Below are 15,615 nucleotides of genomic sequence, written 5' to 3'. Positions count from 1 at the left end.
TATTTCTCTAAATATTATTGACATCAAATTTTGAGTTGGTTTCAATAGATATATGAACTGAACTATAAATGTATGTATTTACATCCTAAATGAATTTATTGCATGTATTTAGATTCTAAATGAACTTAGTCAATTAAAAAAAAAAGTACATCCATAATCCATACAGTTGACCAAAAGATAAAAGGTACTTTTTTTTTTCTTTTTAAACTTTAAAATGTTAAAAGATACTTCTCTTCTCTTGAAAGAAAAAGAAAAATAGTGGTTCATATTCTAGGAATATTAATATTTATTTGTTAAAAGATTTTCATTTTTTAATTAAAATTGAATATAGTTCGGGATTTTAAAGTGTAAGAAAAGTCAAGGAAAGTTTTAAAACTGCAGAATTTTAAAGATTTAAAACTTAAAGTGCTTAAACCGTACAGTTTATGTGTTTTTCTAAACGTTCCCGCACTTTAAAATTCTGAATTAGAACATATATATATATATACATTATTAAAATTCAAAACGAATTTACAATATTAGAGTGCAGGAATCCTCCCTTGAAAATGACATCAAGCGAGAACTAAGAATTAATACAAGTATGTCTAAACTATTATTCGTTTCAATTCAATTTTTTTTTATGGAACTAGTAGTACATGCATCGTCGATAAAGAATGTCAAAAATATGTAGCCGCTAATAAACGATCTGGTAATTGTTGCTTAAGTTCTGAGAAGATGCCTCATTGTAATGTGACATTTCACTTCAGTTTCCTTCAAAGACTTTACATTTTCAGAGATAACTACATCCGGTCAAAATGTCTCTATTCGTTTCACACAAATTAAGCCATATTTTTTTTTATCTAAAAGGACAATAAAATAAAATGCTGGATGTCGTGTACTCGTGTTAGACCAAAATAAGATGATTTCAGCTTCTGTTACCATAATGTCGCTTCCATTACAAGGTAGACCGTAGACACAACGTATTGGTAGTAAATTTACTATAATTTTTTAAATCTACTGAAAGCACTTGGGTCTGCTGAAATTTTTTTAAAGGCAACAAATTTTGACATAATCTGGACGATACATATCGTGTTCATCCTGATCCTATACGTACAAATATGATATGTATGTATATGTGTTCAGGGGCGGATGCAGTATGTGACCAGTGGGGGCAGTAGCCCTCGCTGGCTAAAAAAAATTCTAAAAATAAAAGAAAAATATTTAAGATTTCTAATTAACTCCTATTAAATCTATTAAAATTGATCCTATAAATTTATAAACTCACAAACTTTAAATTTTAACTTTTAGAATTATAAAAACCTACACTATAATTAAAAATAATGAGAGGTCACCATCACAATTTTTTTTTATTCTTAAAAATACGTCGAGAGAATTATAAATGTATTATTAAATATTTTATGCATTTAAGTTTTAATTTTAAAATTTTTTATTATGTAATTTAGCCCCTAGTAAATTATTTTTCTAGATCTGCCACTCTGTGTGTTTGTGTGTTAACAATTCTCAATAGTAAAAATATTATTAAAAAACTTCTTAGTTATACTGCTTAATTCTATTTATGGTTTTGATTGACGAATCGTGTACTGGAAATTTAGGGTTTTATCATTTGATATCTAAAATAAATTAATTTAAATAGAATGTACGTTATGAAGATATCGTAAGTGGCGCTGGTAATTTTTTTTTTTTCTCCCTCCTTTCTTCATTTTCCAAAGATTCAATCTACATCATTTTTCATCCGTATCGTAATCAGTGTATACGTAGCATAAAAATATTTTTAAAATTTATAGTGCATGGCAGCACGTGGAATCAGAAATGGGAGAGGAGGAATAGTGCATGTCATATTGCATGTGTATATTTTTGTGCCTCGAGTCTTTTTTCCAGTGAAAATGTTTTTATATTTTAATATGTAAATTTGAGGTTGATACTTCTACTATCTCTAGTTACTTATAAAACATCATTAGTTCATAGTTCCAAAACAATATCTAGTATCAAATTTGATTTTTGTGATGTGCGAACACCCACATCAAAAAGCTATTGTATATTTATGCATGCATGTATATGAGACCTTATTACGGTATACGTAGTATTTTGTATGTATAGGCAACAAGTTCACATGAAGAGAAGGTAATGCCCGATGACCCATCTCAATTGCATCCTCAACAACCCTACTTGAGTAGACAAATGTGCTGTATGAATAGGAAACATTTTTTTATTTTAATTACAAAAAAAATACAAAATCCCTCCACTTCACCACATTTTCACTCTCTGCTGGACCAAACCCTTCTGTCTCCAAGACTCCAACCCCACTCCTGCCCCTCCTTAATTAATTCAATTAAAGCTACGTTATTTATTTATTTATTTATTTTATGTACTTACCTTATCTCAGTTATTTGAATTTAAATTTTATCATTCATGCATGTGTAAAAGTAAATCTGTTAATGAGAGAGATTGAGGAAAATACTTAAGTGGACAATTTTACGAACGAAAATGTGAATTTGAGTTACACCGTGGTACTTTTAGTATTAAAACATATTTATTCACTAAGATTTAGTCCAAAATATTATAAACATTTGCACTAGATAAAGACTTCTTAGAAATGCATTAGAGATGTCAAGATAGTTTTGAGACTGACTTCAGTAAATTTGGATTTAATGCTAAGTTAAGTTGTGTTCACTTTTTGATAATATTCTTATACTATGCGTGCATTTATAATAATATATGAGAAAAATTTAATTATCTATGTATCTTTATCCAATAACTACTAATTATATTTTTGTAAAAGGTTGGCATCAACACCAAGCCCAACTTAGCACTAAAGTCAACTTTGACTACAATATAGCATTGTTTGGTACAACACTCCTCCGCTACTGAATTTTAAGTTGAGAGAAACTTTTGTTTTCGAAATTTTTCGCTACTAACCCCCAAGTTTTCATTCATATTTCTCAGTTTATAATATTTATTAGGGTAAAAGCTCATTTAGTCACTGTATTTTAATATTAATGTCCATTTAGTCCATGTATTTTTAAAAATGTCTCGAAACATCCCTACTGTTAAAGTATTGATACCACTACTATTACTTTTTATTTCTTTTGGTTTACTTTTACAATATTACCCTTTTATTATAATTTTTTTGTTTGGACATTAATTAAAAAATAATTAAATTACCAATTTAATCCTAAAAAATAAAAATAAAAAATTATATTAATTTTTAATTGTTAAAAATTAAATTGTCAAAAATTGTATGCAAATTACCAAGTGTGCAAATGGTGCTTGCAAAAAAATTAATAATTTTTTTTTAAATTTTCTAGGGTTAAATTGATAATTTAATTATTTTCTTTTTTATTAATGTCCAAACAAAAAATTATTATAAAAGGGTAATATTGTAAAAGTAAGCCAAAAGAAATAAAAAGTAACGGCATGGGTATTAATACTTTAACGGTAGGGATGTTTCGAGATATTTTTAAAAATACATGAATTAAATAGACACTAATAATAAAATACATGGACTAAATGAGCTTTTACCCTATTTATTTTTGATATTAATCACGAGGTATCCTGGGGAGGGCCCCAACTGTGGGAGGCACCTTTAAGCCCGTACCACAACCCAGACTAGAAGTCCCCGCTCGAATCGGGAGGCACAGATTCTCCCAACAATTGCGACTTCCCTGCGACTCGAACTGGGGAGCAAACCCAGTCAAACCACTTAAGGGGACTCCATTGCCAGTGGAGCCAACACTTTGTTGGTAGCTTTTACCCTATTTATTATTTATACACAACTGTAATACTTGAAGTTAGCAACACACAAAATTGAACTTTGGGTGAGTGACCAAAAAAAAAAAAAAAAAAAAAAAAAAAAAAAAGAGGCTTTCAACAAATAGTGGAGGATGTTGTATTAAACAGTGTTGTATTATATACGTACCCTGTGATTTCATACAAATTATTATATCCGTATTCTTACGGTATTTTTTCCTGCCCCCTAAAGAAGCGGTGGAAGGTTACATTCAAAGCATCAATAATTTATTCCATGGCGGCCGCTTTTAAGTTAACCATTCAAAGTGCAGGAAGAAATTTAGATGTTTAATAATGATCAAGAAGTATTCTAAGTGCTTTTGGAATTGATTGATTGAATCATTTAAATGATAATTAACCAAACGTGTTATGTATATAGATTGAGGGAACTGTTGGCCGTTTATCATCAGCTGATCGCCTAATGCAACAAGATTTGTCAAAGAAGCAAATCAATGGTACTGCATCATCAATCTCTTTCTAAAATTGACAATACTTCGAGTCAAGTCGCAATTCATATGATAATTAACAACATTAACATATTTAATTACTGTTGATCCACGGGGCAAATATTATAAATTATTAATTAGACATGTTCACTGCCACTTATCCTCATCCATAAGTTTCCTCTGATTGGTCGGTCGTCCGACAAATTGGAGGAGGGGGTTACCAGAATGCTACTTGACACCTTCTGAGATCGATAATAACATATGGGTCCCCGAAATTTGATAATATTTAAATTACAAATATATTCTATTTATTTGTATCAAATAATTCCCTAATCTCTATTCCGATCGTTTTGAAAGGTTTATCAATTTGTGAAGTTATTTGATTTAAATTGATAAACTTTGTTATTATTTGGTGATACGTAAATATTCAGGCGCATAGATTTTATTAACCCATAAAAAATTAAAAATGATATAATCATACTTTTGTATCGGATACATTGTATTTCTGTGTACTGATTTTTCCTCCCTACTCGAAAGGGGCGAAATCTATTCAAAAGAGTTAAGGAAAATATTTTTTTGTTCAATCACTATAATTTCGTTTATGACATTACATTATTAGTTTACAGAATTGCCTCTAGTCTTTATTATTATATTGTTTTTCCTAAACCACACCAACTAAAATGATAGATGTTGTATTGCTTTTATACAGTTGCCGTCAAAATTTTGTTTTTCCCTTGAGTTACGTAGACTAAAATAATAATGAAATAATATTTTTTCCCCCTGATACGTGATCGTATAAGAGGGTCCGGCTACGGTGCAACGGTGGTACGGTACCACCGTTGCATCCAGCTGTTGGATCCACTTGAATGGACAGATCTATTGGAATTTAATGGCTGGATACAACGGTGACACGGTACCACCGTTGCACCATAGTTTTCTCCCGTATAAGAAGTGGGTTATCATGTTGCCACAGGCAATGAGTTAATTTTTTGACTTCGCCCCTGCCTACTCATCATGACGGTATCAATGATCTTTAAACGATTTAAATGTTTGTAATGGACTTGAAATTGTATTCTTATATGAGAAAAATGAATAAAGTTGTATTAAAAGTTTAAAGCATATAGGGTTTTTAACTCTCTTAAATTTTAAATTGCACGGTTTACGAACATATCCGTATTAAAAAATATGAAGACACATATACTTGAAAATAATTATGTATATAAAAAATTATTATTAGGTGCGGACGCTCTTATATTTTTTATTACGAACATACTGTTAAGTTGTACGATTTAATAGCAGTCTGCACTAATTTTATTAAATTGCATGACTTAACAGTTTATCCGCATGAGAAGAAAATGAAGAGGCCTACACTATCTTTTTTTTTTTTTTTTTTTTTTCTCGCTGGTGGAGAATCCATTTCTTTTCTTATATTATTTATTATGATTGATCTGTAGTTCAAGGGCACTCTGGGATCTTTCCCATCTACCATTCCTCAACAACAGGACGCTTCTACGGAAAGTTTATCATCCTCCTGTTGGGAATTAGATCCTACTCTTTGTCTCTCCTCTTCACAGGAAAAAAAAAATGAATTGACCATCATGATGGTCGCAATAAATTTCTGGGCTCTAAGTAAAATATTTTTGAACAATTTTTATTTAATCATTAAATTTACAGCTTTGAGAGCAAGTTGTGTTAAGAGTTTAGAGTAAATGAAGGAGATGGGTAAGCAGGCGGAGAGATAGCATTAGCAGTGAGAGAAATGGGGGGTGGGGGAAGAGTGTTACAACTTTTGGTTGCAATTTCTGTAAAAAGATGTTTCAGGTCACGCTATCACCCGACCCGATCTCCCTTTATTACCTTCTCTTCCCAATGCAAAAGCTTCAGGTTTTTTTTTTTTCTACACCCATAACTTTCCAGATTCATTTTTATTATTTTCTTTTTATGAAATATCATACATAAGACAAAAATATTTGTATATACGTACATTTATTTCTTATTTACTGTGACCGAATATAATGACATAAGTCTGAAAAACAGGGGAAAAAAATCATGAACAGATATTTAAACTTATTATAATTTATTAATATTTATAATAATAAATTTGACATTTGTACCCATCTATCTAAGAAGCTCTGTTATGGAATTTGAATCCGTCTTTAAATAATACATTTTTCATCATATTATTATGGAAAATTATCAACCATATACTCTTAAATGACACCCGTATCAAACGTATGTGAACACTTTTCAATTGTATCACTCGTATACCCTAAGTTGACAAAACACTTCTGTCGTCCACCAATCCGTTAACTTCCGTTTGTAAGCACTGACATCATAAGGGTAATTTAGTCTTTTAAGATTGACGAAACTTTGATTTTAAAAAAACGACATATCGTCCCATTTACCTAGTAAAAACTGACATGTCATATGATATATTGATAAAAATGACATGTCATCCCATTTATCGGATAATTATTAATAATTGCTAAAAAAAAACTACTTTACAACCGAATCTACTCCTCCAAGCTCCAACTAAAAATTTTTATGGTATAATATGTATAATTGTAAATAATATGTTGTTAATAATTTTTTATAGTATATATTGATATTTTTTTATGGATAATTGTTAATAATATGTACCATTAATAATTTATTTTTTTAATAAAAAAAATTGTTAATAACAAAATAAAAAAATTTGTGTATTGAAAATTTACGTTAATTTTTAGGGTAAATTTATCTTTTTACCTCATTTTGAGTTTTAAGGACAAAATAGTCAATTTACCACAATTCTATTAACTTTCTAACAGAAGTTAACAGATTGATGGATGACAGAAGTATTTTGTCAACTTAGGGTATACGAGTGATACACTTGAAAAGTGTTCACACACGTTTGATACGACTGTCATTTACGGGTATATAGCTGATGATTTCCCTATTATTATATATGTTGTGACTTTAGTTGATTGTCCACGTGGTAGGGCGGACAAGGCTTTACCTCCCGGCCAATGAGTAATTTTTAAATAAGGGAAAACAATCCTTTTATTTTAAAATGTTTTATTTAAGAAATTATGGAAACCAATAATCTGACACCGATAAGCTACACAGAAGAAAACATAGTGAAGCTTCTTTGATCGAGAAGTGCACGTAATAATTTTCGGTAATTAATTATATATTTGGAAACCACAAAAAAAAAAAAAAAAAATGGAAACATACACCATCCAAGAAGGTTCTTGTTTCATCAATTCAGCCAGCCACAAACTAACACGTAAAAAGTACCGTGGCCAAATTGGCTTCTACAAATTTGGAAATATTGTTTACTTTGAGCACAAAGGAATAATAATGATAAGAGTAGCGGTGGCAGAAATTGATTGAAAATGCCCACCCATGTGTAAAAGAAAATTCTTGCCTCACCCAAAAATGATAACAAAACAAACCGGCCCTCTGTTTTTAGTACCGTCTAATCTTTATCTCTCTCTCAACGTACTAGCACTTGGATAAGTAACCACTAACAACTACGACTCGATCTTTCATTTTCATAGCGAAAAATGTTATGCACTTACAACGCGGTTTCAATTCCTGATGTGCCATTCTGATACATATATTCTGCTCGAATCAATTACCTAGAGTTAATATCTTTGTTTTCATTAGAATTTACTTAATTATTCTCTATTTTTCACTTAATTTTTTTTTTAAATTTTAAGTTTTATCATGTAGTAATACTCTTGAAAAGTTCAATCGAACAATTATGAAAGTTACAACCGGGGTGTTTTGAATAATTCTAAAAAACATGAAAGTTAGTTGGTAATTATTTAGGAGTACAAACATATATATTTTAAACAACATAAACAATCTTATTAGGATGTCAAGGTGCAATCACTCCAAGCTTAATTCCAAGTGAAATAATTAATTAGTCAAGCCTACCAAAGAAAAGGGAAAAAGAGAAATATTTAATTAGTCAACGACTGCTTGCTTAGTATTATTTCATTGATCCATAATTATTTCACGATCTTAGTGGAAGCTAATGAAGGATACAGATCTATGTTTTCCTTAGCAGCCTTCTTAGTTGGGTTGTTGTTAATTACATGAAAATGCTTGTATTTCCATAAAGGGAAAATTTTAACCTACCCCCAAATGAATTGATATTTTGCACGACGTCCCCAAAAGATCTGAGTCGTTGCACCGCGCCCCTAATTTCGTTAATTTTTCAGTTATTTCTAAAGGCTCCGTCGAATGACGAAAATACCTCTCTATATGAATTCAAATAAGTTTAATTACACAAAGCCCAGTCCAATATTTTATATTTACGTTAATACCCTCCAATAAAAGGTTCATTATAGAGCACATACCTTTTTTAAGAAAAATAAATTTAAGCTCATTTAATTTTTTAAAAGTTTTTATTTCAATTGCAATAAAAAAAAAAATTCTTGTTACATGTACACTGTCACCATTATTATTTTCCTTTAAATTTTTTAAGATTTTTATTTCAATTGTAATAAAGAGAATTTCCATTAAAATTAATTTAAGAAACGAACTTCTAATTTTACCCCTCCATCATTAAACTTAATTGAGAAAATAACGAAATTAAAAGCGCGGTACAACGAGTCAATTTTATTGAATGTGCGATACAAAATATTAATTTATTTAAAGTGGGTTAAAAATTATCCTTCCATAAATTATTTGAACTCATAATATGATTGATTTCCACTTTCAAAAATTTTGTGGGATTCCTACTCATAAAGAACTGATCTTCCAATCCACTTAATTAAATTCTATTATCCCACTATCAATGTTTGCGATTGTGATAAGATATTGTGGTTTTTAGTTTCTTTCCCACTAACAGAACAATTACTGCTCTTGAGATCATGTCTTGTCCCTATTCTAAGGAACATCGCTCACCTTACTTCTTTATAATTCCCTTTTTGATTTGATCCGCACCCGTCAAAAATAAATTTGCATGAGCCGTCACTTTTTGGTTTTTTAATTTTCCTTTTGTGATGATGATATTTTATATTTTTACAATCATTACGATTCTCATTATTCCCAAAAACATTTGTCACTAGAACCAGTAACAGGTAATTACAAGATGGGTTAGTTCAAATGATAGCATTTCTATATGCATGGATGCGAGAAAATTTCTAACTTAACAAATTTATAAAATGCAAATTTGAGTAATACAATGTTATATACTGCAACATAATATTATTTTAACAATAACCACTATTTTTTTTTTTTTTTTTGGGTTTATTGTAGTTTTACAATCTACATATGAATTATAATACGGATCTATTTGGAGTTAAAATACATATACTAATAGTACAACCCAAAAATCGGCTGAACATGGCGTGGAAATATGCTTCTACAAGAGACAGGACCCCTTTTTTTTTTTTTTCTTATGCATGTATTTAACCCGTCAACCATGAAACATGAACTTGAAGAAAGTTGTAAACTCAAGTATCTTGAAATTCAATTTGCTATATTACTATATAGAATCGCCCAATTATTAAAATTAATTTGATCAATATGTTTTACTGTCAGAAGTTGGTTGCACATATTCAATCGAAATTTACCTTGAATTTCATTAATAGAATAGTTTATATGAGATTAAAACTAAGCTGGTACACACATAGAAGCACCGCGAATATGCTAGAATATTAAGACAAAAAGGCACACCCACGTTAAGTTCGACGCCTTCTCTCGTAGTAGGGGAAGTTTGTGTGTTTTTTATAAAACCTGAGAATGGGGGCATTGACAAGGACCATTGTCAAATTGTCTTGACATACACATACAAATCTTGTTTGGTTTTTATATGTTCAGATGATGTATATAATGCACATCACTTTCACACTTTAATAAGAGTCACACTACCACTAAAATTCTCATCACATCTATTGGCCTTAGCCTCCCGAATCCTCTTAATGATATTTACAGTTGTAGCTAGAGAATAATTAATTAAGATGGTTCACCGAACCGGACAAAAACTTAATGAACTTTCCTTCACACAGCAGACACCCTTAAAAAAAAAAAAAAAACACTTTTGAAAATTTCTTCAAACTTCTAGCTAGCTTTGCTTATCTTGTAGGGCAAAATATGAATATGTATCCCTTAAATTTTATATAATTATATACGCACAATATGTTCATAAGTTCATTGGAATATTCTTGCCAAAAGGGTCTGTCTAGAAGTGCTTTTTGATTTGTGTGGATCAACCAAGTCGTGGTTTCATTACATTTTTCACAAAAGCTTTTGGCTTTTCTCCCACCGTCATTTGAAAGCGCATCTGGAATCATGCATGTATATGTTGCTTTCTTGACTTTTATTACATAGTTTCAAAACGCTAGAAACCATCATATAGTGATGTGTTCAAATTCTGATGCCTCAAAAAATTCACAAGTGAAAATTAATGATAATAAAAGAAGATCAAAGACCGAAAATGTATGTACCTATAAAGCAGTCAAAAGGTACAGATTCATGCCTGTAAATTCTCCAAAAAATTTGGGTGCCTTGCATGCCTTGTTGAATTTGGTCGGCAGTTAAAGGCCCAATTACTTAATATCGATTCTCTTTAAAAATAATAACAATAATAACAAATTAAAGGAATCAATTTATTATTCTTTCATTAAAGAAGAATTGAGAAGGGATATTATCTACGAATTTATTTGAATTTTTTTTAAAGTTTGGACCAAGATTCTCTTCTAACCTAAATTTTCATTCTGAGTGAAATATAAAATACAATAATAATAAGATAAAATATTTTGACTGGGTATGACAACAATACGCACACGTCAAAATTAAAGGTTAATATGCTTATCTGACAAAGAATTCTAACCTTTTAATGTTACAACCCTCTTATTATTGTTGTTTTTATATTAGGGCCTACAACGCACTATAATCCTAGTTTTGCAACCGTCATTCTAATTTAATCATAAGTCCTTACCTCATTTTATTTGAAAATAAAAATGAGAAAAAGAAAATCTTACAAACTACTAACAACAAGAAAAATTTAGGTGGCGTTTATTTTTTTATCTAAAATCTAAATAAATTTGAATTAGTCGGAATCTGAATAGAACTAAAGTTTTGAATCTGGATGATATATTTGGTTTTCTTTAGTCTGAATTGCTAAAAACAAATATTTAGTTGTTCGTCTTTTTAACTTAAAAGAATTTGGAAACTAGCACTTCTATATTTGTGTCATTATAAATTAGGGATATTATCAATTTACTACCAAAGTTTTACTGACATATCATGTCAGTACCAAGGTTTGTCGAAAAGTGCATTTTACTACTAAAAGTTTGCGCGGTTATCATTTTACTACCAATCCGTTAATAAAACGTTAGTGCTCAATGGAAATAATGTTAAAAGACGATTTTGCCCCAGGAACGTAAAAGACAATTTTACCCTTTGAAAAGAAAGAAACAACAGAAGCAAAAATTACAAGAAATGCCCAAGAAAATAGCCGTTAGAACCAAAAAACGGCTATTTTCTTGGCTTATAAAAGCTAGAATTTACAGGCTTACAAACAAATTAGCAAACCATTTCATCAACACCAACAGCCTCACAGTCATAATCAACACAGTAGCCTTATAAACACACTAGCAAACTCGTTTGAAACACCCCAGCAACCTCACTTGAATACTAACAACCCCATCTCAGCAGCAACAATCTTATTTCAAACACACTAGCAACCTCACTTAAACACTAACAACCCTATTTCAAACACACTAGTGGCCTCATTTCAACCCTAACAGCCCTATATTAACAGCAGCCTGATACTAAACACCTACAATTCTGAAACACACCAGCAACCCTATAGTAAACACCTGCAACCTCAGACTAAACACCAGCAACCTCACACCAAAAGTACTGAAATTTAAATACTTTTGTCATACAAAAACAACAAGAATAAGGCACAACAAATACTTGAATTCATTGAAAACACAATATCCACCTCTTTCCTATCTTCAGTCAAAACCAAACAATTTTTCACCCTTCACACATATAAATTCAAAAAGAAAAATGGCCTCCAGCAGCCACACAAGCATTAGTTCTAGGAGTCGAGCTAAGAAACCTGCAGAAGTAACCTGCAATCCTAAATATTGCAACTGTGGAGTACAGGCATGTGCTATGGTATCTACTACGTCGGAAAATCCTAACAAATTATTTTGGATATGCAGGTATAAAAAGTGTAATTTTTGGCAATGGGTAGCAAAAGAAGATTTAGAAATGCGTAACAACACATCTAGTTATGGCTTGAACCTAAATGAAGATGTACTGAAGATGAATGAAAGACTACGATGCATTGAAGCGAAGCTAAAATTGGTCATAGTTTTTATTTGTGGCCTCTTGATAGGCTTATTTATGAGAAAGTAATGTAATAGAAGTAATTTAATATGTAAGCAAAGTCAAAAGTAATCTAAAGTACTTCCATTATCAATGGTGAAAATAAGAGTTTGTGCTTGAAATGCCTATTCGCAGAACTGTCAGTTTGTGAATTCAAAAAACACCACAGCAGCCTAATACACTAATAATAGTTTGTGCAATCAACAAACACCACAACAGCCTAATGCACTAATAATAATTTGTGCATTTAAAAAAACACCACAGTAGCCTAATGCACCAGTGACAATTTGTGCATTTCAGATACATAATATCCTAACAATAACACTATGCTAACCATTTATGATCTGTGAAGCTTGTGAGCCTTGAGTTGGATTTGGAGAAAGATTGTCAGCTTCATATCGGCTTGCACAAATATATATATATATATAACTTCAGTATCTATGAAGCATTCAGAAAATTATAACAATATCAAAAAACACCACAGTACCTCTTCTTGCTCTACTACCTCGACCTCTACCTCTAGATGCCATTCCTCTTCCTCTGTCACCTCATCTTACTCTGCTACCTCGACCCCTGTTACCTCCTCTTCCCCTACTATGCGTAAACCTCTTGTCTGGATTACTCACAGTCTATTTAAATTGAAATATATAAATATAAAAAATTATGCAAAACTACAACAAACTAAAAATTATTCCATATTCAAACCAATATTTACCATTCTTTTTCTTCTCTTCGAAGTAGTTCCTGCATTAGAACTTTCTCCCGGCCCACTGAGACCCTATTTAAAATTACATATTCAACAAAAATTAATAAAGAATTAAGCTCGGTATACACAAAAATAATTAAAAAAGTAATAAATAGATACCTGATTCTGAGCTCTTATTTGTCTTGCTATTGATGGCCTCAATGCACACTTTCGGACATTGTGGTTCATCCCACTGCAAAAGGAGCAGCATACATAGAATGATCTATTTTTTTTCACTGGCTCAGTGGCTGCCCTCTTCCTTGACTTCTTCGGCCTTCCAATCTTCTTAGTAATCTCAGGTGGAGAAAGTTTTGGTCTATCACACGGGTCCCAAGTAACCTTATCAGGAATTGGTTTAAACATCACAGAATAAGTGTTCAAATATGCTTGTTCGTGAAGTATTTTGGTAGGTACTCTTCTGTTGTGTGTCTTGCATGACTAATTGCAGCCATAACATGAGCACAGGGGAGTCCGGATAGTTCCCAATGACCACAGTCGCAGGACCTGCTCACCAGATCAACGATGAACCTCCTCGTTGGATAATAACTTTTGTCTTTAACCTGAGAGCAATAGAATTTAAAAAAAAAAACATATATTATACATATAACTCTTTCTCTACTACAAGTGAATTCAGATTGTAATTTCAAGGAATTATAAATATGTGTTTTACTCTAAACTCGATATACTCACAGTTCAGCTATATAAAAATATATTTGAAAACAAAAATATTTCAGATTTATGCCTGAAAGTGAAGATCACCAGAAGCCATTGCAGTCATCTTGCTTTCGGTCTCATAAGCATCATCTAATTCCTTTTTCACTCGAGGTGGAATATTGGACCAAGATTGTGCTTCTTTTCTTCTTTCTGTGAATAATGTCATAAACATGCATCAGATTTCTTCAACCATAGTCAGGCAAGGCTTCTCTCTATGGGGTAAGATCCAGCTGTTGAAGCACTCCGAAGTGTTATTACTTGTGCGATCTACTTTGCAATTATTGTCATACTCATATCTTGACCAATTAAACCCACCAAGTTCTCTCTCCAACCACTGCCATGCCTCTAACTTCTTTTTTTTCAACGTTTCCATTGCAGCTGCATGGTCAAACTTATTAGTGCTACTGACAGCTCTCCAAAACAAATTCCTCAAAGTAACTCTAGGATGATCTTTAGAGAAGTTAGAATATATATGTCTAGCACATGGCCTATGAAATACAGTCGGCCATGTATTCCTAATTGCTCCCAACAAACCCTTTTGCCTATCGCTGCAAAAGGTGATCTGATTTGATCCATTATCGAAATACGAATGCAGAATTTCTAAAAACCATGTCCAAGTTTCAGTTTTCTCTATCTCACACACTGCTATTGCTAATGGAACCATTCCATTATTAGCATCCATACTTACAGCAGCTAATAGAACTCCATTATACTTTGATTTCAAATGACATCCGTCTAACCCAATGTATGACCTACAACCATTATAAAGCGCATTTCTTTAGGCTGGAAATGCCATAAAAAATCTCTAAAATAATACTTTTTCTGGCCTAGTTACTGCATCACAAAGTACTTTGCAAATTACACATGGATCATACTTCAGAATCACTGCAGCATATTGAAAGAGATTCTCATAGCCCCTTGCATGGTCTCCACGAATGTCTGTCCTTGCCCTCTCTCTAGCTCTATACAGCTTCAAATTCCCTATCCTCACACCAAATGTCTCTTGCATAAACTCGTGAGGAACAGAAATCTTCACATGGGGATCCACAACGACTTTACTCTTTATTTTCTTTGCTATCCATTTGCTGGTCACATTCACTAACATTTCGGTCTGTCTGCAATCATGCTTATTCTGCAACTCTTTAATTACAAATCCACCCTTACCCCTGATTTTACCTCCCACCACATACCATAGACAGCCATCAGTCTTGCATTTACCGTAAAATCTCCTACGGTCATTGTACACCTTTGTAATTTCAAAGCTTTTATCCACCATCACTTCACCCAACACCTTCCTAAAGTGGTCAACATCATCAAACACGTCTCCTAACCTCAGCATATGCTTACCATCATTCCTTGGCTTATACATATGCACTTCAATATAATCTTTCAATTGAGTAGTGCCCAAATCAAAATATGAGTAAGATGTATTCGCCAAAAATTGAGGATCTGCATCAATTGATTCATCGTCAGAGCTAGATCCCTCATCATCCATAACTTCTGCATCCTCAGCTATGTTTTGGTGATTTATACGACTACCATCAGTAGCAAATTCCTTCTCAAAATATGACAACCAATCATCATCGT

The sequence above is a fragment of the Citrus clementina genome, unplaced genomic scaffold (genome assembly GCF_000493195.1).
Source record: "Citrus clementina cultivar Clemenules unplaced genomic scaffold, Citrus_clementina_v1.0 scaffold_8, whole genome shotgun sequence".
Taxonomy (NCBI): domain Eukaryota; kingdom Viridiplantae; phylum Streptophyta; class Magnoliopsida; order Sapindales; family Rutaceae; genus Citrus; species Citrus x clementina.
The sequence above is the reverse complement of the archived record's forward strand: the minus strand, read 5'-3'. Positions refer to the sequence as shown.